This window comes from Rutidosis leptorrhynchoides, chromosome 3 (genome assembly GCF_046630445.1).
Source record: "Rutidosis leptorrhynchoides isolate AG116_Rl617_1_P2 chromosome 3, CSIRO_AGI_Rlap_v1, whole genome shotgun sequence".
NCBI lineage: Eukaryota > Viridiplantae > Streptophyta > Magnoliopsida > Asterales > Asteraceae > Rutidosis > Rutidosis leptorrhynchoides.
In genome coordinates, this window is record NC_092335.1 from 535545723 (window position 1) to 535573440 (window position 27718).

The 27718-nt window shown below is 33.3% G+C and overlaps 1 non-coding gene across 1 annotated transcript; it reads left to right on the forward strand.

Annotated features, from left to right (window-relative positions):
- Nucleotides 1-10472: 10472 nt before the first annotated feature.
- Nucleotides 10473-10579, forward strand: LOC139903406 (small nucleolar RNA R71). Its single transcript, XR_011778227.1, has one exon. It is a non-coding gene; the product is annotated as a small nucleolar RNA R71 (small nucleolar RNA).
- The last annotated feature ends 17139 nt before the right edge of the window (nt 10580-27718 follow it).

Sequence of the window (27718 nt, forward strand, 5' to 3'; positions counted from 1 at the left end):
AGTTAAAATGTATATACATGTAGTGTTTTAATATGTATTCATACACTTTTGAAATACTTAAAGACACTTATCAAAATACTTCTACTTAACAAAAATGCTTACAATTACATCCTCGTTCAGTTTCATCAACAATTCTACTCGTATGCACCCGTATTCGTACTCGTACAATACACAGCTTTTAGATGTATGTACTATTGGTATATACACTCCAATGATCAGCTCTTAGCAGACCATGTGAGTCACCTAACACATGTGAGAACCATCATTTGGCAACTAGCATGAAATATCTCATAAAATTACAAAAATATGAGTAATCATTCATGACTTATTTACATGAAAACAAAATTACATATCCTTTATATCTAATCCATACACCAACGACCAAAAACACCTACAAACACTTTCATTCTTCAATTTTCTTCATCTAATTGATCTCTCTCAAGTTCTATCTTCAAGTTCTAAGTGTTCTTCATAAATTCCAAAAGTTCTAGTTTCATAAAATCAAGAATACTTCCAAGATTGCAAGTTTACTTCCAAGTTTTCTAAATCCATTCCAAGTAATCATCCAAGATCAAGAAACCTTTGTTACTTACAGTAGGTTATCTTTCTAATACAAGGTAATAATCATATTCAAACTTTAATTCAATTTCTATAACTATAACAATCTTATTTCGAGTGGAAATCTTACTTGAAATTGTTTTCGTGCCATAATTCTGCTACAAGAACTTTCAAGCCATCCAAGGATCCTTTGAAGCTAGATCTATTTTTCTCATTTCCAGTAAGTTTATCCAAGGAACTTGAGGTAGTAATGATGTTCATAACATCATTCGATTCATACATATAAAGCTATCTTATTTGAAGGTTTAAACTTGTAATCACTAGAACATAGTTTAGTTAATTCTAAACTTGTTCGCAATTAAAAGTTAATCCTTCTAACTTGACTTTTAAAATCAACTAAACACATGTTCTATATCTATATGATATGCTAACTTAATGATTTAAAACCTGGAAACACGAAAAACACCGTAAAATCGGATTTACGCCGTCGTAGTAACACCGCGGGCTGTTTTGTGTTAGTTAATTAAAAACTATGATAAACTTTGATTTAAAAGTTGTTATTCTGGGAAAATGATTTTTATTATGAACATGAAACTATATCGAAAAATTATGGTTAAACTCAAAGTGGAAATATGTTTTCTAAAATGGTCATCTAGACGTCGTTCTTTCGACTAAAATGACTACATTTACAAAAATGGCTTGTAACTTATTTTTCCGACTATAAACCTATACTTTTTCTGTTTAGATTCATAAAATAGAGTTCAATATGAAACCATAGCAATTTGATTCACTCAAAACGGATTTAAAATGAAGAAGTTATGGGTAAAACAAGATTGGATAATTTTTCTCATTTTAGCTACGTGAAAATTGGTAACAAACCTATTCCAACCATAACTTAATCAACTTGTATTGTATATTATGTAATCTTGAGATACCATAGACACGTATACAATGTTTCGACCTATCATGTCGACACATCTATATATATTTCGGAACAACCATAGACACTCTATATGTGAATGTTGGAGTTAACTATACAGGGTTGAGGTTGATTCCAAAATATATATAGTTTGAGTTTTGATCAATACTGAGATACGTATACACTGGGTCGTGGATTGATTCAAGATAATATTTATCGATTTATTTCTGTACATCTAACTGTGGACAACTAGTTGTAGGTTACTAACGAGGACAACTGACTTAATAAACTTAAAACATCAAAATATATTAAAAGTGTTGTAAATATATTTTGAACATACTTTGATATATATGTATATATTTTTATAGGTTCGTGAATCAACCAGTGGCCAAGTCTTACTTCCCGACGAAGTAAAAATCTGTGAAAGTGAGTTATAGTCCCACTTTTAAAATCTAATATTTTTGGGATGAGAATACATGCAGGTTTTATAAATGATTTACAAAATAGACACAAGTACGTGAAACTACATTCTATGGTTGAATTATCGAAATCGAATATGCCCCTTTTTATTAAGTCTGGTAATCTAAGAATTAGGGAACAGATACCCTAATTGACGCGAATCCTAAAGATAGATCTATTGGGCCTAACAAACCCCATCCAAAGTACCGGATGCTTTAGTACTTCGAAATTTATATCATATCCGAAGGGTGTCCCGGAATGATGGGGATATTCTTATATATGCATCTTGTTAATGTCGGTTACCAGGTGTTCAACATATGAATGATTTTTATCTCTATGTATGGGATGTGTATTGAAATATGAAATCTTGTGGTCTATTATTACGATTTGATATATATAGGTTAAACGTATAACTCACCAACATTTTTGTTGACGTTTAAAGCATGTTTATTCTCAGGTGAATACTAAGAGCTTCCGCTGTTGCATACTAAAATAAGGACAAGATTTGGAGTCCATGTTTGTATGATATTGTGTAAAAACTGCATTCACGAAACTGATTTCCATGTAACATATTTGTATTGTAAACCATTATGTAATGGTCGTGTGTAAACAGGATATTTTAGATTATCATTATTTGATAATCTACGTAAAGCTTTTTAAACCTTTATTTATGAAATAAAGGTTATGGTTTGTTTTAAAAATGAATGCAGTCTTTGAAAAACGTCTCATATAGAGGTCAAAACCTCGTAACGAAATCAATTAATATGGAACGTTTTTAATCAATAAGAACGGGACAATTCAACTGTAATATAATCACGTTGATCAAGTGTCATTATATTATACTAATTCATACTTCAGCTCCCAACACTACTTCAAAAGTATTCATATTTTAAACTCTAATGTTTTAGAATTTTAGAAACAAAAATAGTTTCTTTTATGATGCAATACAGATAGTGCGAAAAGATAAATGATTTCAGATAAGAATAATTATGGAAATATCTTCAGAAATATGGAGGATATTTATAATGAAAGATACGATGATATCTTAGAATTTCTAATATCAGAGGATGATGAAGAATATTGTCCGCAGGGGTTTAGAGTCAGGAGCAAGGTATTCGTTAATGACTTCAGCAAGTACTGAATCATTTAAATTCTTTGAAGGCAGGTTCAGTCTTTGTGATTTTTCTACAGCCTCCTTCATACTTTGCTCAATCCGTTTTTTTTTTCAGTTCCAAAACTTCTCTTTCTCTGAACTTCGCTAATACACTAATCTTTATCTTCAAATTTTTTACTGTTAAGGTCGTTTTATAAATTTTGCTGTTTCGTCAGCATTTTTCCATTTTCGGAGAACCAATTTGTGGTTCGGAGTGTTTTTCAGAAACTTCACATTCAAATTAAGTCCAGAAGATAGACGTTATATATACACATATAACTGTTGGCGTAGACATGCTGCGAGATTTCAAAATACTGATTGCTAATTCTCGATGATTCGTATGGAAATTCTCGTTACAAGATGCGAATGAGTAAATGATGAGGTTTCAGTAATTATAATGATTCTTCGGAAGGTCAAAGATCGGTGAAGTTGTGATTAAGTTTATTGCTATTGTGGTGAAATATGAAAGGTTCCCCAGTAACAATAAAAGATCATGCATATATATCAGGGTTATAATAGGGTTGCGTCGAATGAAGAGTCGAAGTTGACTTGTTGGAGCTATGACAAAACTGACTACTTTGGAAAAGAATTGAAAAGTCATTTTTGCTAATAAATGCCAAAGGATCTGACACAGATCTGTGTTGAATTATGACTTTGACTTCGAGAGCTTTTTAAATACATAACTGTGGGTAATATGTGGTTGGATCATCATCTCGATTATTCATTATTTGAAGTGTCTTCAGAAATTTTTGAAGGGTTTGAACACAGATTTTAATCGCTAATATACATTTGATGTTCTAACACAGTTTTGAAGTCAAAGTATAGTTTTTAAAGATGTAGGAATCTAAAAGTGATGGTACTTGTTATATCTCAAATTAAATTCTGATGTTTCAAAATCAGAATATGTAATTGAGTTTGAATGAGTATGTTTGTTTCGATTTCTATGTATATTATTGTGAAAGTAGGAAGTATAGTTGATAATTTGCTTAATCCGATTCGAAGAATGTAACATATTAATTGTGAATATACATATATCTCTAGGGCATTACCTACCCGTTAAAAAAATTTTCACAATTAATATTTTATACAAAAGAATTTTATTACAGTCTTTATGAAAATATATATGTATATATTCTCTTCAGATGTAACATAGATTTTAATGAGTTAATATTAAATTAAACTCATTCAATTTACGGTTGGAACTAGAATTGAATAATCCCTTGAAGGCTTTAGAGATTACATAAGTATTTCTTCAATAATATCGAAGTTATGAATTAATACTTCGTTATTTGTTGAGGCGTGATGTTGGTTTTCATTAAATTCTTGTGAACTTCGCAAAGTACGAATGATGTTATCTGAAAAGTTTCGGGTACATCGATGATGAAAGTGAAAATTCAAATATGTACTTGATTTATTATGAATTGGAATTTGTTGAATTGAGACAGAGATTGTAGTTAACGATGGTTAAGTTGCGGGCGAAGGACATACATTATTGCATATTTGTAATATGAATTAACCGAGTAGTTAAGATTCACACACAATAGCTTAGCACAGAAAGATTTATTTTTATTTCAAAATATATATATAAAATATACATATAATTTCTTCAGAGGGAATGAGTTAATTCTTCATAACTCGTTGATACAATATACGCGTTATTGATTCGTAATGATGTCCACAGTGGTTCTTGAACTGACGGAGTTTGTGATGTTATAGGTGTTGTTGATTCTGATGTTGACTGAACTGACTATGCTGGTGACGCTGACGGTACTGTTGATTCTGTTGGTAAAACAAGTTTAGCTTGTTAATCACACACCATTTTTGTCAGGGTTTTTACTCTTCCTTCTATCATTTTAGTTCGCTTAACTGATTTATGGTTAGGGCTAGATTAGATAATCTCTAAGATTTTAGAAATTGTATAATCGTCGCGAAATGTTTCTCCAATGAAGTTATGAATTAATACTTCGTCAGTTATTGTTGTTGGTACTCCTTGGTATCTATGGTGCGTATGATGTTGATGCTCGTGGGACAGATTGTGAAGTTGAGGTTTACGACACGGTTTTGGTTGGGGTTGGTAATGTTACTGTTGGCGTTGATGATGGTGGTATTGGTTATGCTGCTGATGCTGCTGCTGGTGTTTGTAACCTTTGCACCATATTCTCCAAAGCCACTACCCACGACTCGTTGACTTCTTCTATTACACCGGGGTGATTGTCGGTTCGGACGAGTGGATAAATAAAATCTAGAATTTGATGTAGTATATAATCGTGATGAGATACCCTGGAAATGAGAGAGAAAATGGTGTCTCGAACAGGTTCGCCGGTAAGCGCTTCAGGTTCTTCGCCAAGAGGGCAATGTGGTGGATGGAAAGGATCGCCTTCTTCTTGTTTCCAATGATTGAGGAGGCTACGAACCCATCCCCAATTCATCCAAAATAGGTGATGACTGATTGGTTGATCCATTCCGGTCACAATGCTTTCGGAGCTTGAGTGAGATTCCATTTCGGAATCCGAGTGACTTGAACTGATGACAAATTCCATTTTGTACGATTGGATAAAGGATTTTTCGAAATAAAATGATCTCCCGGCTATCGGATGGTATTATAATTACATTGAATATATATATATATATATATATATATATATATATATATATATATATATATATATATATATATATATATATATATATATATATATATATATATATATATATAGAGCAAAAGATTTCGTAAATTGCGGAGAAATTTACGGAATATATCAGGCAAAGTTTAAAGTAACAGATACGATAAGATATGTCTTAGCAGATACGCTAAGATATGAATTTTGTCTGTACACTATTCATGCAATCAATGCAGCAAGATGTGTCTAGACTAAGAATAATAAGCAGGTAATTTCTTAAGGATGATAAGCAGATGATTTCCGACTCAAAATGATAAGCAAAACTTTTGACATGCAGAGATGGTCGAAGTCCAGACTCACTAATGCATCCTAACGACTTATCAGTTAGACACACTAATGCAGAACTGGTTCGCAAAGACCACCACTCTGATACCAACTGAAAGGACCCGTTCATATACATTATAAACGATTCACAATAGTTGATTACATCGCGAGGTATTTGACCTCTATATGATACATTTTACAAACATTGCATTCATTTTTAAAATTCACATCTAAAGTTGACGGCATGCATACCATTTCATAATACATCCAACTATAATTGACTTAATAATAATCTTGATGAACTCAATGACTCGAATGCAACGTCTTTCGAAATGTATGCCATGAAAGACTCCAAGTAATGTCTTTAAAATGAGCTAATGCACAGCGGAAGATTTCTTTAAATACCTGAGAATAAACATGCTTTAAAGTGTCAACCAAAAGGTTGGTGAGTTCATTAGTTTATCATAATCATTCATTTTCCTCATTTTAATAGACCACAAGAATTTCATTTCCAATTCTCATAAATATACGTCCCAAGCATAGAGACAAAAATCATTCATATGGTGAACACCTGGTAACCGACATTAACAAGATGCATATAAGAATATCCCCTATCATTCCGGAAAATCCTTCGGACAAGATAAAAACAACATCGAAGTACTAAAGCATCCGGTACTTTGGATGGGGTTCGTTAGGCCCAATAAATCTATCTCTAGGATTCGCGTCAATTAGTAGATCGGTTTAATAATTCTTAGGTTAGCAAGCAAAAGGGGCATATTCGGCTTCGATCATTCACCCATATAATGTAGTTTCAATTACTTGTGTCTATTTCGTAAAACATTTATAAAAATTGCGCATGTATTCTCACCCCAAAAATATAAAGGGTAAAAAAGGCAAATGAAACTCACCATACTATATTTCGTAGTAAAAATACATATAACGTCATTGAACAAGTGCAAGGTTGGCCTCGGATTCACGAACCTAAATTAATTATATATATTTATATGTTGGTCAATATTTTTCTAACAAATTAGGTTAAGTCATAGTGTACCACAATCCTAATGCTCGAGTCTAGTATGCAAAAGTCGACAAAAGTCAATTTGACTTAAAATGATTTCCAAAATTTATACATGATTATTATATAGTTTAAATATCGTCGTTTTATATTTTTAAATATTTTTAAAAGATTTAATAAAGTAAATAATATAATTCATTTAAAAATATACTTTTATGTATCTTAAGTAATAAAATTTATGAAGTTCATAAAAATATTATGATAAATCATATTAAGGTAATTATATTATTTGTATTACATATTTATTTAATAAAATAACATTGATGATAATAATAAGTAAAAGTTGTATTATTTTGTAATAATAATTATTATTATTCTATTAATAAAAATATCAATATTTATATTTACTCAAATTGATATTATGATAAAATGATAATTCTAATTATAATAACTTTAATATTTACGACACTTTTTAATATTATCTTTAAAATAATAATTCTATTTAAAATGATAATAATAGTGGTATTTTATAATAACAATGACATTTCTATTAAAATGATAATTTTTTTTAAAATGATAGTTTTAATACTAACGATACTTTTAATAATAATAGTAATTATAAAAATAATAAGAACGATAATTTTATCTAAACCAATATCTTATAATATTTTAATTTCATCAAAATACTCATGTTCATAATAATGATAATAATAGTAATCAAAATAATTAGGTGTTACTAATATTATTTTTAATTACAATAATACTAATAATGATAATTACTATGATAATACTAATAATTATATTAATGATAATATCATAATAATAATAACAATGACAATATCCATTTTTAAATAATGATATATGTATTAATAATGATAATAATAATAATAATAATAATAATAATAATAATAATAATAATAATAATAATAATAATTAGATAATAATAATAATAATACTAATTATAACTTTAACGATAATAACGATAGTAATAATAAAATAACAATTTTTAATGATAAATTCTGTTATTGATAAAGATAATAATAATAATAATAATAATAATAATAATAATAATAATAATAATAATAATAATAATAATAATAATAATAATAATAATAATAATAATAATAATAATAATAATAAGATAAAACTAGAGCGACGATAATAACTACGATAATAATAATCATTTTTAATAATAATACAAAAATTCGATTGACTATAACTTCAAATCCGTTCATCGAAACTGTTCGATATCTAAATGAAAAGTTCTTAATTTTTCGCTAGCTTACCAACGACATGCATATCTTATACCTTATCTCAACTGCATACGTAACTAATTCAGAATTCAACATATCCTATCTAATGGAAATATCAAATGTACAAGCATGCATAATCCTATATTGTCGAGCACTAGTCAGGGATACACTATTAGTATGTAAAAATTAAATTACGAGTACTCACATATCAATATTGAGATTCAATATTGCAGGAAAGGTACGTAAATGCAACGGAGATGATAAACACTAAATTGACCTCACGAGCATACCCATGAACCATACCCATAATTTCCTTAGCCCTATCCTACTCATAAAACCCGTTTCGAAATAGCTCGCTCATGACCTCGTCGTAATATTTTATGTATAATACTTAATAATATCACTCCTAACACTACTAATACTAATAATAATAAGATTAATATTAATAATCTTAATATTAATAATAATAATAATAATAATAATAATATAAATATATATATGATGAGAGTTCGAGAGATGATTGAATTGTGAGTTCATACAAACTGAAATCGTCCACTTTATAGCAATCTCACCTCACCTACTCCCCCATGCGATTGCATGGGGTTTGTGAGGTAATTCCATGCGAGTGCATGGTTAAAAAATCATGGCCACATTCGTTATATTAAACTACCGACACTTATTAAATATTATTATATATAAATTATTATTTAATCTATACAATTACATATATATTATATTATATTTATGTGCATAGTAAAAATGTAATTTTTGTTCAAATGACTCGTACGTTGTCATTCGACTCATGTACCACTTTCGGTTTTTCGAACGCACTTTCATACGTTTAGAAAACTAGCCTTTTACGTTACGCGACGTGTACCTTTAACAATAATTTGCCTTTCTCAACAATAAATTACCTTATAAAAAATGTAACTTATATAATTGAGTGTTGTGGTTATTTTCTTCTATAAATCGGTGGCTCGTTGTTCGTCAAAATATATTATTTTAAATCAGGACGTTTTATGACTAAATTAAAAAATATATATATATTTTTGTTTAGAATTGTAAATTTGTACATAATATATGTTTGAAATATTTATCTAATGATACAATATTTAGTCTTTCAAAACCAATTATTTTTCAAAGTTCGTTTTAAAAATCGTTCAGAAAAATATTATAACTCGTAACGTTTTCATTTAAAAACTTAATTAAATATAATTCGTTTATGTATTAACTTTTTTTTTAAATATCAATCGCATCACTAAGCGAATGTTACTATCGTGTACTAAACTAATTTAAAAAAACATATATATTTAAAGAACACGTTTTAATGTACGTTGCAAGTTATTCTTATATCTAACAACTAATATTCCAACCTACGTTATTTAAACATATATATTAATAAACTAGTTCTATTATGTCGAAAAAAATGTTTTTACTTAAGAGAGTAAAATAATAAATAAATCATAACAGGTTTCAAGTTATTCACTTACAGTTTATTCATGGGTTGTAGGATTAGATCAAATGGATAAATGTGCGTATAAAATCATCTTAACTTGACATATGGTTTTATCTTATTAAAAGTCACAAGACAATTATTGTAAAGCATAAATTGAAAATCAGACGGGAATCTCCACTAACCCTTGTCTAGTTCCCGTTAATTGACACTTTTGTTCTTTCTAATAAATCACTTTACCAATTTTTTCTTTTACCATTAAAAAGGAAAGGTTTGCTAAATCAAAAGTGGACCTCTTAACAGAGACTCTTAATCATACACCGTACCAGATAAATTAATCGTTTGATATAATCTTCTAATTCCATCGATAAACATATTGAAACAAATACGTTCATGTAAAGTATTATATGTTTAATACTTGCTAACGTTTTCAAGTTATAATATATACATATATACATATATAATCATATCCGTTCCTATAATGGTTCGTGAATCTTTGGAATTTAGTCGAGGTTAAATGAATGTATGAACATAGTTTAAAATTCTTGAGATTCAACTTACAAACTTAGCTTATCGTGTCGGGAATATATAAAGATTAAAGTTTAAATTTGGTCGAAAATTTCCGGGTTGTCACACCCTTGAGCTGCTGCATCGATCGTCATCCTATGATTTACCGTAAGACCATTGTAGAAGGTACAGATTTGGACTGGCCGTTCTAGCTGGTGATTAGGGCATTTCTTCAGCAGGCTTTTGAATCGCTCCCATGCAGTGTAAAGAGATTCATCATAACTTTGTTTGAAGTTAATGATGTCATTCTTTAGTTTGGTTTGTTTAGAAGGAGGGAAATATTTGGTTAGGAATTTAGTAGCCATTTCCGTCCATGACGTGATGGAATCTTTTTCCAGTCCTTCGAACCAAGTTTGAGCATGATGAGTGAGAGAATAGGGAAACAAGTATAGCCGGACTATATCTTGTCCTATCCCTGGCTGTTTGTAGAAGTTCGAAAGAGATATGAATTTATCAAGGTGAGAATTAGGATCGTCATTCGGTAATCCATGAAACTGACATCTATTTTGAATGAGCTGGATGATGTGATGTTTTAACTCGAACTAGTGTCCTTGAATCTCTAAAAATCTGATCGGTCCTCCTCGACCTTCAATCGAAGGTTTGATATTTTCTGCTAAAGTAACGCGTAACGCCATTCGATTTCTGATTCGTGCTTCCTTGCGTGCTTTAGAGATTATTACGTCTGGATTAGGTACGAATAACAACGGCCCTGGTCTAGATCGGGTTTGGGTCATACACTGGGTATGCCTTTTTGTTTTTAATTTTTAGCAAATAAACTAAATTTCTAAAGTAATCTAAGGTAAGCTAAACTAGTCTAAGGTAGTCTAATTCTAAAGTAATCTAATGTAATCTAATTCTAAGGTAATCTAATTCTAATTTAATTAATTAACTATCCTATGGTTGAATATGTTTTTGGTTCTGGCTACTGATTCCCTGGTATTTCGGTAACAGAGCTCGACACGAACTATTCAACAAACCAAGTGGCCAGGCCGACTATGGAGAGGCAGGATCCTTTTGGTCCCAATATAATTGGCGACTGTTCGGAAAATCCAACAACCAAGTCCGTGTATAATTGTCTTTCTTAGACACCACTAAATTTTTGTGAATAAGTTTGATAGAGAGTAGTATTGCCTGAAACCAGTTCCCCGACATCGGTGCCAAAAACTAGACTCCCCCATGATATGGCCGAAACAGACGGTTTTATTCGTGCGGTGTCGTCGGGCCGCAGTACGTCAGGATCAGCCACCCAAGGGGGAGGTACTGTTTTAAATTTATATTTAGAGGGGCCTAAATCATACTACTCCTTAGTATGAGTAAGGGAAGTATGACCTAGAGTCGTATTTTTGAGATATCAGTAGAATCGAACCTATTTTTAAGCCTAAGATAGTTAGGACGGAGTAGTGGTTACTTAATTTTAGGATTTTCTAACTTATAAGACAGATAAAGTAAATGCGATAAAATTTGTAATTCAGATAAGGTTAAAGTGAGTGCATACTATGACTTCATCAGTTATCCTACTGACATTATGGAATGCTAGCTCATGAACAGGCATAGTGTGACGCCCCGTACAAAACCATCGTGTACGATTTGTCAACAACAGGATCTTTACACGGTCGAATACTACATGTTATTTGAAAACCAGTTTTACATTCATAAAATATAGCGTTTACAAAAGATAACGTGACACATGGGTCGTTACAAAGTCTTTATTTGAAAATAACATAAACTACGAATGCAAAAGAAAAGTTCCATGATTGAGACATCTCTAAGTAATGCGGCAGAAATCTAGCACAGCAGGTCCTTAACAGCAAGTTTAAACACCAAGACAGCAAGTCTAAACAGCGGAAGAAACAAAACTCTAAGTACCTGAGAAAACATGCTTAAAAACGTCAACAATAATGTTGGTGAGCTATTGTTTAAGTTGTAACAGTAATGTAAGGTAGGCCACGAGATTTCAGTGTTCCAAAACAGTATGAAAAGTATATGTTTAACCGTGGACACTTGGTAACTAACTTAACGTTTATAACCCCCTAAAAGTACACTTGGCGAGTGCGTATGTTTACGAAGTATTAAACACCCGTTAAATGCTAGTGCGACTCGCCCGAGTGGGGATGTTAAACCCTATGGATCCATATCTAAGATTCATGTTCACCGGTTTAAAAACCAATGACTAAACGTTACCGAGCTAAGGGGAAAGTTTATGCTGTTGTATAACCCACACATATATAAAGTTTAAGTACTCGTGCCTAGTATGTAAAACGTAAAAAGCGCATGTATTCTCAGTCCCAAAATAGTTAAAGTAAAAAGGGATGCTATAACTCACAGTAATAAGAGCGATAAAGTCGATAATGAAAGTATGCAAGTAGTAAGTCGGTCCGAAAGGTCGTCAACCTAAGTCAAAGGTTACTAGGTCAGTATGTTATCCTCATAAGTTCTAATAGTGCATAAAATAAGTTTAAGTGTCATCATCATCATCATTCATCATCATAAAAGCTAAGTAAGTTTGACAAGAATATAGATCGAAACAATAGGCTGACTTCGGTCAGCAGCTACGACCTCTACGTAAATCGAAAAGACGCGGAATCAGTGGCTATGGATCCATATATGAGTCCCCTAGTTGCTGACCAATTCCCAGAACCAAACTCATCTTCGTTTGACCCTGGCGATGGTTTAAGTGCGAGTAGGTAAGAAATTTTAGCACAACGGTAATAGGGTGTAGTGACTTTCAGAAGGCCATAAATCCTAAACCGTAACTCGGATTAAGACGAGGTCTAAATGGAAAATCATCTACTCGAACCGAACTAACTAAAAATTAACTTTCCAGTAGCCCAGGTGTCTGATCAGATCCCTAAAATAGTAAGCAAGGTGCTCCAGTGGGGTTCTTAGTGCTTGATGCTCATCATGGTTCTCATCCTTGATGCTTGTAGCTTCAAGTGTACAACTCGTTGATGGGTTAGCATCACCTTGACCAAGATTCTACCATCTACATACCATATGTTAAGACCAAGTAAGAACACAAATCATTTAAGAGTCTTAGATGGATGATGAACCAAGGTTACATCATATCCTTAGTTTTAACACAATTACAAGTTACATTTACAACTAAAGCTACAAACTTTTCTTCAATCAAGCAAGTATGAAAATAATCTATTTCAAATGAAGTGATGGAACCCTAAGCTAGAGAGCTTGGATCCCTTTCACACAAGTTATAAGGTCACAAAGCTAGAAAGCTTGAACCTTTAGTGTTCTTTGAAGAACTTGAAGCATAAAGCTTAGATCTTTAAGTTACATGAAGACCATAAACCCAAGTTTTTGATCTTTATAACAAAGTAATGTGATCATAAGTTAGAAAACTTAGATCCATTAAAAGATATGAAGATTCAAGCTAAAAAGCTGTAATGACCCGGAATTTTCTGACCAAATTATACTTATGAGATTAATATTTACATAAATTAAACCATACCAACATGATAAGCAATCCAAATTGTTGAGACTTGTGTTTTTGAAAAGAGTTTTACACAATGTTTGACCGTCCAATATGACCGATGATATCACGAACTATATAACATATGATAATTATACGTTTGTGTATATATATGTATTTATATATATTTAACATGATCTAAGGATAGTTTAACATCTCATTGTGTACTAATGACAATGAGTTATAAGTATATTTTGAAACTACTAACTTAAGTTTTTAAAACGATAACTATACGTAACATTCTTTGATATATATACTTATAATCTATAATGCTTATACATGTATCGTATATATAATGTATTTAATCACTTTTTAAGGACTTAAATACATAAAACAATATAAGTATATTCACAAAAGATAGCTATATTTGAATTCTCATTCCGTTTCCTCAAGATTTCTATACGTATATCTAGGGTATATGTACCCGTATCATACCCAGCTTCTATACGTATTTACTATTGGTATATATACATCAAATCAACATCCTAATCAACATTATTACTACCCTAGATATGAGGTAACTAGGATTTGTCAAGTAGTATGAATTATTAGTAAGAAAACAAAATTAGGAATCCTTTTCTTTCTTTATAAACTAAAAACGTTTTTATAAATGAACACCATTTCTTCACTCCATTTTCTCATACCTACACCCTCATTTCTCTTTCAAAATACTCCTAACTTCATACTTGATCATCTCCAAGCATTTTCCCCATCATTTAGCTTCAATTATAAGCCTTAAACATCATAAGAAAACTCTTTCAAGAACATATCAAAATAACCACCCATTTGAAGAAGTATACTTCCAACCTTTTGATCCAACTCCACCACTCTTTGATTCCAAGATTATTTCTTATCTTTTGCAGTAACTTTGTCCAAGTAACTTGAGGTAGTAACCTTGTTCATAATCTTATTCAATTCATATTCATATAGCTATCTTATTTTATGGTATAAAATTTTAACAACAAGAACATAGTTTGAATGATTTCAAACTTGTTCACAAACTAAATAGATCCTTCTAACTTGACTTTTAAAACACTTCAAGACCTGTAATATATCATAATGATATGCTAACCTAACAAGATATAACTTGGTTTTACAAAGAACATCTTAAAAACTGAATCTACGTCGTCGGAGTGCAACCGGGGGCTGTTTTGGGTTGGATAATTAAAAACCATCTTGAACTTTGAATTGGAAGTTCATGTTCTGGAAAAATGATATTTCTTATGAATATATCAACACATAAAAATTTCATGGTTTAACTCAAAGTGTAAGTATTTTTATAAAAATGATCATTAAATGTTGTTTTTATGATGGAAAATGATCACTTTCATAAGTTTCACCAAAGTTTGACCTATAACCTATGATTTTGAATACAAACTAAGGTATTTTCAGTTCATATTCTTAAAATTTGACTCGATCCAAGGAAGTGGCAAGTTGAACCAACAAAAACGGAGTTGTAATGAAGAAACTACGACTAAAACAAGATTGGGTATCCGAAGCTAGTTTAGCTACGAAAATATTTGGAGAAAAAGTAAATTAATCATATCTTTTCTAATTAATATGATATTTTATATATAATTACTTATGATTTGATTTTATATATTTCAGGACCACCCGTAAACAACACGAGAAGATTAATCATAAGACCTCATGATTGTACGCAACACGTCATTTGACAACACGGTACTTTATGTACGCAACACGTCATTTGACAACATGGTACCATGGGTCGAGATTAATTCTGATCAATACGAATACGATGGGGTCTTTATTTATTTTATTTAAGCAACTAATTGTGGACCACTAACATCAGACTGCTAACTACGGACTAAGAAAATATTAAAAGTATTAAAAGTATATATATATGTAACGATTACTTAAAAAGAAAATATGTTGATATATTATATATATGGTTAGATTCGTGATATCTATCGGAGACCAAGTCGAATTAAATACCTTCAAGGCAAAAGTGAGTTTCATTTGCTCCCTTTTTAATTGCTTTTGCAATATATATTTTTAGGCTGAGAATACATGCGCTGCTTTTATAAATGTTTACAAAATAGACACAAGTACTTACAAATATATTCTACGTTGAGTTGTACCACTGGCATATTTCCCTGTAGCTTGGTAACTACTATTTACATGGGTATTGTAAACGCGAATCCTGTTGATAGATCTATCGGGCCTGACAACCCCAACCGGACTGGACGACCAGTATTCAACGGTTGCACAGTACTTCGTTTTGGTGACTACACTTGGTACGGTGTAGTGAGATTTCATAATAAAGGGAATATGCAACGTTGATTAAATGTTAAGTATGGTTACCAAGTGCTCAACCACTTAGAATGCTTTACATACACTTGCGAGTGTATTATGTTTATGATTATGAAATCTTGTGGTCTATTAACATATTGAAATGATTGTTATGATAAACCTATGAACTCACCAACCTTTTGGTTGACACTTTAAAGCATGTTTATTCTCAGGTACGAATTAAGTCTTCCGCTGTGCATTTGCTCAATATAAGGACATTACTTGGAGCCGATCATCGCAATGGGACCAAATGTTGATGACTTCATCCAGGTGGATTAGGACGGGTCCTTTCAGTTGGTATCAGAGCGGTGGTCGTAGCGAACCAGGTCTTGCATTAGTGTGTCTAACTAGTAGTTGTTAGGATGCATTAATGAGTCTGGACTTCGACCGTGTCTACATGTCAAAAGTTTTGCTTATCATTTCTAGTCGGAAATCATCTGCTTATCATCCTTAGGAAATTACCTGCTTATCATTCATAAGTCTAGACACGTTTTACTGCATTTACTGCATTGATAGTGTATAGACGAATTCTTATCTTAGCATATCTGTTATTGCGAACTTTGACTGATACCTTTTCAAAGATTCTCCGTAATTTACGGGATTTTGGTATTATATATACATATGTAAATTATGTATTGAAGAGTACCAAATCTAACTCCTATAATCTATTCCATACCAAAAATTCATTTTCCCCATTATACAAGATGGATTCCGCATCTAGTTCGAATTCTTCAGATTCCGACAGTTATGCCGATATGGATTTCCATTCGGGCTCCGAAAGCAGCGTCACCGGAATGGATCAACCAATTTCCCATCATCTATTCTGGATGAATTGGGGATGGGTTTGTAATATACTAAATCACTGGAGACAAGAAGAAGGTGATCCATTCCATCCACCAAATTGCCATCTTGGCCATGAACCTGAAGCACTTACCGGCGAACCTATTCGAAACACCATTTTCTCTCTCATTTCTAGAGTATCTCATCACGATTATATACTATCCCATATTACAAATCTTGTTCATTCGCACGCTCCAACCGCCAATCATCCCGGTGTACTAGCAGAAGTTAACGAACTTCGCGCTCGCGTGACGGCTTTGGAGAACATGGTGCGAAGGTTGCAAACACCAGCAGCATAATCAGCACCACCATCAATAACATCAACAATACCATCATCACCACTAACAAACAACATCCGCATTACACGTCTTGACATCATAATCTGTCCCACAAACATCAACATCATACGCGCCATAGATACCAAGGAGTGCCAACAATAATGAACAATGAAGTATTGATCCATAACTTCATTGATATTCTGCGAAGAATATGTGGTTTCAAAAAGTTTTAGAGATTTCTTATTCTAGCTCAAACCGAAAAGCAAATGAGATTAATATCATATTAACTCATTAAATTCATGATTTCATCTGAAGAAAATATATATGTATATATGTTTTCATAAAGATTGTAATTAAAAGTTCTTTTGTACAAAATATTAATGGTGAAATTTTTTTTTTAACGGGTAGGTAATACCCGAGGAATAATTAGATTTCATCTTAATAAGTTACATTGTAAATTCGTCAAAGCTGATTCAACAGTTATTTACTATCCTACTTACAACCACCGATATACGTATCCGTTCATCGCAGAATAACCATTTTCATTCAATTTCATATTTGAATTTTGACTTCCCAGAATCCAACAAGTGGCATATGAAGAAAACATATGACAAAATAAAATCTGTTAGAAACAAACAAATTAACTATGAAAAATTTTGTTAAGAATCCACGCTAACTGTTCCAACTAACTGTTTCTAGCAAACTGATTACATTTTATTTATCGCAGTTTATTTATCGCAATTTAATTATCGCACTTTTATTTAACGTCATTTAATTTCTGTAATTATTTTACGCACTTTAAATATCGGGACACGTATACAATGTTTTGACATATCATATCGACGCATCTATATATATTATTTGGAATCACCATAGACACTCTATATGCAGTAATGATCGAGTTCTCTATACAAGGTTGAGGTTGATTCTACAATAATATATATAGTTTGAGTTGTGATCGAGTCTGAGACGTATACGGGTCACGACACGTATTAATTAATTCGTATATTATATATTAAACTATATATGAATTATTGGACTGTTACTGTGGACTATCGACTGTGGACTAATGACATTGGACAATTAAAATGAATTAAAATATTGATTATAACATATGAAACTAAACATTTCTTCAAGATTGCCACTTGATTTCATCTTAAACCTCATTGTATCTCGACGATTACAATCAGCGTTCAAATCTATCATGATTCTTAAAAACACCTCAATTGAGAGGATAAACCAACCGCACTTCATCTACGGAAGAAAAGATTGATGCATATAGTTATGCACCTGAAAAACCCTCGAAAACTGAGTAAACGTTTGACACGTATCTGTTCTAGTTCCTTTGACATTGTTATTACCGAAGATCGTTTTACAATCCCTTTCTAAAGTAGCTAATTTTGTCACAGCTCCAGCAAGTCAACTCCGACTTTTCATCCGAAACAACTTTATTATAACCGCGATATATATGCGTACTCTTTATTGTTACTGGAGAACCTTTTATATTCCACAATATTACCATCAGCGATTAATCATTATAAAAAACACAATTCTCCTGAAACTACCTCGGTTTGATAACCGATGACCCAGATCAGTTAACTTTGAAAATACTGACGAAGCAGCATGTTGTAGATGATCTTAATGGCCAAAAGTTTGATGATAAAGAAAGGAGTGTTAGGAACCCTCGATAGAAAATTTAGTACCGAAAAGCGGATTATGCGAAACTATGAAGAAAGCCGTGGACAAATCACAAAGAATAAGTTTGCCTTCAAAGAATCCAAATGATTCTGTGCCTGCTGAAATCGTTAGCAAACATCTTATTTCTCATTCTAAACCTTCACAGACAAATCTTCTTCATCATCCATTGATATTAGAAATTCTAAGATATTCTCGTATGTTCTATTATAAATATCCTCCATATTTCTGGCGATATTTTCACAACTATTCTTATCTGAGATCATTTATCTCTCCGTAATATCTGCAACATAAAAGAAACTGTGTTAGTTTCTAAATTCTAAAATCTTCGAGTTTAAAATATGAATGTTTTAAAGTAGTGTTGGGAACTGAAGCATGGATTAGTATAATATAATGACACTTGATCAGCGTCATTATATTACAGTAAGTCATGCTGAGTTTCTAATGAAGCATGATGATTCACAGTACCGTCATCATGTGCCATTTACACGACTCTTACATTCTATCTAATCTCTAAACATATCAAGAGAATATTTTTCTGGATGACTCGGTCTTCTCCAGGGTATTCTATTAATTTAACAAATCAAAATTGTTCTGTTACCATTTTCTTCTTAGAGCATTAGTTATGTTCATTCTGAATTTCATATCTACGAATTCCGGACCATTACTCGCTTGACTCGAAGTCGGGAAGAGAAAACGAAAGCATGAAGCTCCGAAAAATAATGAAGAATATAAACTCCGATAATAACCCCAAAATTACAAACCGTGTATATCGATGCAGATAGCAATATAGAGATATGGGAGAATTAGAAACACTATAAACACAAGAGTATAGTAGAAGTAAATAGATTCTTCTGGTGGTAGATGAAAAAGAAGAATGACAGATATAAAAGTTAGGAGTATATCAAGAATCAGGACTGGATGGAGCATATTGATGAATGCTTTAAAGTAAGAATCAAGGGAGAAAGAATAGAAGGTGTGAGTCATGGAAAATAAGGAAATGAAGGGGTGAATTTATAGTGAAATATCTGACAGAGCGATCGAAACAGATTATTGCATATAATCAAAGAAGATCCTGATTTCCTTAATCACCAAAGAACCAAATCTTATTACGTAAGATTCTCTTTAAATCTTTTAAATCCCGGAAATCAATCATAACTACGTCATCGGTTAAGACGAATATATTTTACTCATCTCACTCTTTTATGATAGTCTCATTTATATTCTTCGCATAATCGAATCGTTTTATCTACATTACTCAATGATGATAAAACTCCATTATCACCTTATATTTGTTATGAAAACCTTCTTATTGTTATCCATAACAACCTCTATCAAATTTTGGGGACGAAATTTCTTTAACGGGTAGGTATTGTAATGACCCAGAATTTTCCGACCAAATTATACTTATGAGATTAATATTTACATAAATTAAACCATACCAACATGATAAGCAATCCAAATTGTTGAGACTTGCGTTTTTGAAAAGAGTTTTACACAACGTTTGACCGTCCAATATGACCGATGATATCACGAACTATATAACATACGATAATTATACGTTTGTGTATATATATGTGTTTATATATATTTAACATGATCTAAGGATGGTTTAACATCTCATTGTGTACTAATGACAATGAGTTATATGTATATTTTGAAACTACTAACTTAAGTTTTCAAAACGATAACTATACATAACATTCTTTGATATATATACTTATAATCTATAATGCTTATACATGTATCGTATATATAATGTATTTAATCACTTTTTAAGGACTTAAATACACAAAACAATATAAGTATATTCACAAAAGATAGCTATATTTGAATTCTCGTTCCGTTTCCTCAAGATTTCTATACGTATATCTAGGGTATATGTACCCGTATCATACCCAGCTTCTATACGTATTTACTATTGGTATATACACATAAAATCAACATCCTAATCAACCTAGATATGAGGTAACTAGGATTTGTCAAGTAGTATGAATTATTAGTAAGAAAACAAAATTAGGAATCCTTTTCTTTCTTTATAAACTAAAAACGTTTTTATAAATGAACACCATTTCTTCACTCCATTTTCTCATACCTACACCCTCATTTCTCTCTCAAAATACTCCTAACTTCATACTTGATCATCTCCAAGCATTTTTCCCATCATTTAGCTTCAATTATAAGCCTTAAACACCATAAGAAAACTCTTTCAAGAACATATCAAAATAACCACCCATTTGAAGAAGTTTACTTCCAACCTTTTGATCTAACTCCACCACTCTTTGATTCCAAGATTATTTCTTATTTTTTGTAGTAACTTTTTCAAAGTAACTTGAGGTAGTAACCTTGTTCATAATCTTATTCAATTCATATTCATATAGCTATCTTATTTTGTGGTATAAAATTTTAACAACAAGAACATAGTTTGAATGATTTCAAACTTGTTCGCAAACTAAATAGATCCTTCTAACTTGACTTTTAAAACACTTCAAGACCTATAATATATCATAATGATATGCTAACCTAACAAGATATAACTTGGTTTTACAAAGAACATCTTAAAAACTGAATCTACGTCGTCGGAGTGCAACCGGGGGCTGTTTTGGGTTGGATAATTAAAAACCATCTTGAACTTTGATTTGGAAGTTCATGTTCTGGAAAAATGATATTTCTTATGAATATGTCAACACATAAAAATTTCATGGTTTAACTCAAAGTGTAAGTATTTTTAGAAAAATGATCATTAAATGTTGTTTTTATGATGGAAAATGATCACTTTCATAAGTTTCACCAAAGTTTGACCTATAACCTATGATTTCGAATACAAACTAAGGTATTTTCAGTTCATATTTTTAAATTTGACTCGATCCAAGGAAGTGAAGTTGAACCAACAAAAACGGAGTTGTAATGAAGAAACTACGACTAAAACAAGATTGGGTATCCGAAGCTAGTTTAGCTACGAAAATATTTGGAGAAAAAATAAATTAATCATATCTTTTCTAATTAATATGATATTTTATATATAATTACTTATGATTTGATTTTATATATTTCAGGACCGCCCGTAAACAACACGAGAAGATTAATCATAAGACCTCATGATTGTACGCAACACGTCATTTGACAACACGGTACTTTATGTACGCAACACGTCATTTGACAACATGGTACTATGGGTCGAGATTAATTCTGATCAATACGAATACGATGGGGTCTTTATTTATTTTATTTAAGCAACTAATTGTGGACCACTAACATCGGACTGCTAACTACAGACTAAGAAAATATTAAAAGTATTAAAAGTATATATATATGTAACGATTACTTAAAAAGAAAATATGTTGATATATTATATATATGGTTTGGTTCGTGATATCTATCGGAGACCAAGTCGAATTAAATACCTTCAAGGCAAAAGTGAGTTTCATTTGCTCCCTTTTTAATTGCTTTTGCAATATATATTTTTGGGCTGAGAATACATGCGCTGCTTTTATAAATGTTTACAAAATAGACACAAGTACTTAAAAATATATTCTACGTTGAGTTGTACCACTGGCATATTTCCCTGTAGCTTGGTAACTACTATTTACATGGGTATTGTAAATGCGAATCCTGTTGATAGATCTATCGGGCCTGACAACCCCAACCGGACTGGACGACCAGTATTCAACGGTTGCACAGTACTTCGTTTTGGTGACTACACTTGGTACGGTGTAGTGAGATTTCATAATAAAGGGAATATGTGACGTTGATTAAATGTTAAGTATGGTTACCAAGTGCTCAACCACTTAGAATGCTTTACATACACTTACGAGTGTATTATGTTTATGATTATGAAATCTTGTGGTCTATTAACATATTGAAATGATTGTTATGAAAAACCTATGAACTCACCAACCTTTTGGTTGACACTTTAAAGTATGTTTATTCTCAGGTACGAATTAAGTCTTCCACTGTGCATTTGCTCAATATAAGGACATTACTTGGAGCCGATCATCACAATGGGACCAAATGTTGATGACTTCGTCCAGGTGGATTAGGACGGGTCCTTTCAAAAGCTTGCATCTTGGTTGTTCTTGAAGATCTTGAAGCATAAAGCTTGGATCTTTAAGTTACATGAAGATTAATTACACAAGTTTGAATATTTATAACAAAATAACAAGATTAAAGTTAAAAAAAATAGATCTACAAAGTAGGTGAAGATTCAAAGCTAGAAAGCTTGAATCTTCCATGTTCTTGAAGGATTCAAATCCATGTTTGAATCTACAAGATGTAATCAAGATCAAAAGCTAAAAAGTTAGACCCATGATGATGATGATGAATTCGTGAGAGAGAGAGAGGAAGAAGAAGAAGAAAAATCAATACTTACACTTTTTAGAGAGAAATAACTAGAGAAAGAATTAGAGAGTGAGTGTGTGTGAATTACAAATGAAAGCAAGTGTAAAATGGATGGAATAAGGCTTGTATTTATAGGTGGATGAGGTGAGGGGAGGGTTAAGTTGGCCGTAATTTTGGAGGGGGGACAAGGGAGACCAACTTTTGCTTTTTGTTTAATAGTTGTCTAAAGTTGGTGTTTATGTTAAGATCCTATGCAATATTAAGGATAATAATTGACATAAATGCTAGCATGTTCTCTTTAATAAATGGGCATTTGTCTTACATAATAATGGGTCACTAGCTATTAATAATTGGGCTAATTAAATAGTCCACTAACTAGTGTAGGGTGGGCTAAGGCCCAACAAGGTAGAAAGTCTAACAAGACTAACTAGTAAGTATAAGTAAATTACTACGCGTAATTAAGCATCTAAAAACCCAAGTAATTATTATTATAAAATAATAATTAAGATTTCGTAATCATAATATTCCGATTATGACAAAAGTTAAACGTGTACGCAGTACGCAGTTTGTTAATAACTTCAAGTGACACTAACGGTCATAAAGGCTTCCGGTGATCAAGTTAAGTATCCTACGTACTTAAAGGCATGTTTTAACACATAAATGAAAGTAGGCCATGTGTATAAAGATTCCAGAGTATAAAGTAGCACATTACGCACAAATACCCAGTTTCGCAAAAATCACAAGGCACAAAAACAAGTCGAAAAAGTTGGGTCGTTACATTACCCACCTGTTAATGGAAATTTCATCCCGAAATTTAAGCTGAGGCAGGTGTTGGAGTCGGGAAAAGTTGAGGATACTTCTGCATCATTTGATCCTCTCGTTCCCAGGTAAACTCAGGTCCACGTTTGGCATTCCATCGGACTCGAATAATTGGAATCTTATTGTGCTTCAAAGTCTTAACCTCTCGGTTCATGATTTCGACAGGTTCTTCCACAAAGTGGAGTTTGTCATCAATCGTAAGTTCATCGAGAGGGATGACAAGTTCTGGTTCGGACAGACATTTCTTCAGATTCGACACGTGAAAAGTAGGGTCAACTGCGCTTAATTAAGTCGGAAGATCCAAACGGTAAGCAACGGGTCCAACACGCTCCAAGATTTCAAAAGGACCAATATATCGTGGGTTTAACTTTCCGCACTTTTCAAAATGGATCACACCTTTCCAAGGTACAACCTTCACCATTACACGGTCACCCACGTTGAATTCGAAGTCTTTACATTTAAGGTCGGCATAACTCTTTTGGCGATCACTAGCCGCCTTAAGTCTCGCTTGAATTTGGACAATCTTCTCGTTTGTTTCATGGACTACCTCGGGTCCGGTGATTTGCTTTTCGCCTACTTCGGCCCAACAAATAGGAGAATGGCATTTGCGGCCATACAACACTTCAAAAGGTGCGGCATTAATACTCGAATGATAACTGTTGTTGTAAGAAAATTCGGCTAGAGGCAAATGTCTCTCCCAAGCCTTTCCGAAGTCAATAACACATGCACGCAACATGTCCTCCAAAGTCTGTGGGTGATATGCGGTGCTCATGTCGAGACGAGTTCCCAAGGCTTCTTGCAAAGAACGCCAAAATCTAGAAGCAAAACGGGTATTGCGATCTGAGATAATCGATAAGGGCACACCATGATGGGATACAACCTCTTTGATGTATAGTTGAGCGAGTCTCTCCATCGTATCCGTTTCCTTCATGGCTAAGAAGTGTGCAGACTTCGTAAGTCGGTCAACGATAACCCAGATGGTATCATAACCGCCTACCGTCTTTGGTAGCTTTGTAATGAAGCCCATTGTTATCCTTTCCCACTTACATTGCGGGATCTCTGGTTGTTGAAGTAATCCAGATGGCCTTTGATGTTCGGCCTTAACTTTCGAGCAAGTCAAACACTTACCAACATAAGTTGCAACATCCTTCTTAAGATTAGGCCACCAATACTGTTCCTTGAGATCATGGTACATTTTACCGGCTCCTGGATGAATCGAATATCTCGACTTGTGGGCTTCATCTAGTATAAGGCTCCGTAGATCTCCATAACTAGGTACCCAAATCCTTCCGGCAAAGCATCGGAGTCCAGTCTCCTTAACCTCGAATCATGAAACGAGAATGTTCAAGTGTTCTTAAGAAATATTCTCCTCTTTGAGAGCCTCATCTTGGGCTACTCGGATCTGGCTATTGAGATTTAAATGAATGGTGATGTTCAAGGCGTGGACACGAAGAGGTACCATCCTCTCCTTTTGGCTCAGGGCATCGGCTACAACATTTGCCTTTCCAGAATGGTAACGAAGTTCACAATCATAGTCATTCAGCGTCTTGATCCATCGTCGCTGCCTTATGTTCAGTTGTTTCTGATCGAATATGTGCTGGAGGCTTTTGTGGTCGGTGAAGATGGTACTTTTAGTTCCATAAAGATAGTGTCTCCACAATTTGAGCACAAAGACAACGGCTCCAAGCTTGAAGTCATGAGTAGTGTAGTTTCGCTCGTGAATCTTTAGTTGACGAGAAGAATAGGCAATAACCTTCGATCTTTGCATCAATACGCAACCAAAACCATTTTTTGAGGCATCACAATATACGACGAAATCATCACCGCCTTCAAGAAGAGATAAGATAGGTGCGGTGGTCAATTTCTGCTTCAAGTTTTGAAATGCTGATTTGTGTTCGGTTTCCCACACAAACTTCTTTCCTTTGTGATTCAGCGCGGTCAAAGGACGTGAAATCAGAGAGAAACCTTCAATAAATCTTCGGTAGTAACCGGCAAGACCTACAAATTGGCGGATGTGAGTCAGAGTAGTGGGGGTTTCTCACTTGTTGATAGCTTCGATCTTTGTGGGATCAACTTTGATACCTTGATCACTCACAATATAACCCAGAAATTGGACTTCCTTCAACCAAAATTCACAATTGGAGAATTTGGCATAAATTTGCTCTTGTCTCAAGAGTTCCAACACTAGTCGAAGATGTTGTTCATGTTCTTCTTCACTTCGGGAATAGATGAGGATATCATCTATGAAAATGATAACGAACTTGTCCAGATATGGCTTGCATACTCGATTCATGAGGTCCATAAATACGGCAGGTGCGTTGGTTAAACCGAATGGCATCACTAGGAACTCATAGGGACCATAACGGGTTCTGAAAGCAGTCTTCATCACATCGCTCTCCTTCACCCACAACTGGTGATAACCTGATTGCAAATCGATCTTGGAATAAACGCTGGATCATTGCAGCTGATCGAAAAGATCGTCAATTCTGGGAAGGGGATACCAATTCTTAATCGTCAACTTATTCGGCTCACAATAATCGATACACATGCGGAAAGATCTGTCCTTCTTCTTCACGAATAAAACAGGTGCGCCCTAAGGCGATGAACTCGGTTGGATAAATCTACGGTCTAGCAATTCCTGCAGTTGACTTTGAAACTCTTGCAGTTCAGAAGGTGCTAGTCGATAAGGTGCGTGAGCTACGAGTGCAGCTCCCGGCACTAGATCGATATGGAACTCCACTGCTCTCAGTGGCGGTAATCTAGGCAGTTCTTCCGGAAAGACATCGGGAAATTCGTTCACAATTCGTACATCATTCACACTCTTCACCTTGGCTTCTAACGTTTTCACATGTACTAAAACAGCAAGACGTCCTTTCTTCATGATCTTTTGCACCTTCATACAGCTAATGAGGTTCAGCTTCGAGTTACCTCTCTCTCCGTAAATAATCAGTGGCTCACTATCTCCGTGGGGTATACGAAGAGCTTTATCTCCACAGATAATGTCGGCCCTTACTTTGGTCAACCAATCCATACCGACAATCACATCAAAGCTTCCCAATTTGATGGGTATCAAGTCAATCTTGAAATCCACGCCAGCTATATTGATAATAGCTCCTCGGCCAATTTGGTCAACTTTCTCAAGTTTTCCATTAGCTACCTCAACAAGCATACTCTATTTTAAAGGAACTAATGACCAATCTATCTTAGAGCAAAAGTGTCTACAAACATAGCTCCTATCGGCACCAGTATTAAATAGGACAGAAGCTAATAGATTGTTGATAGTGAATATACCTGTAACCAAGTCGGGGTTCTCATGGGTATCCCTTGCGTTTACATTGAAAGCTCTTCCACGCGCTGGCCCACCGTCCTTTCTCTTGTTAGGACATTCATTCCTGAAGTAGCCCTGTTTTCCGCACTCATAGTACTGCCTTGGCCCAGTAGAGTTTGTCTTCACCGTTGGGGTGGGAATCTTGCAGTCCTTACCAATATGCCCGGTCCTTTTGCACTTTTCACAGACCACATTACAGTACCCAGTATGGTGCTTGTAGCACCTCTTGCACTGTGGTAGAGTACCCTTGTAGTTGGGGTTCGATCTAGGGGTCGAGTTGGGGTTCCTTCAGTCGTTGTTT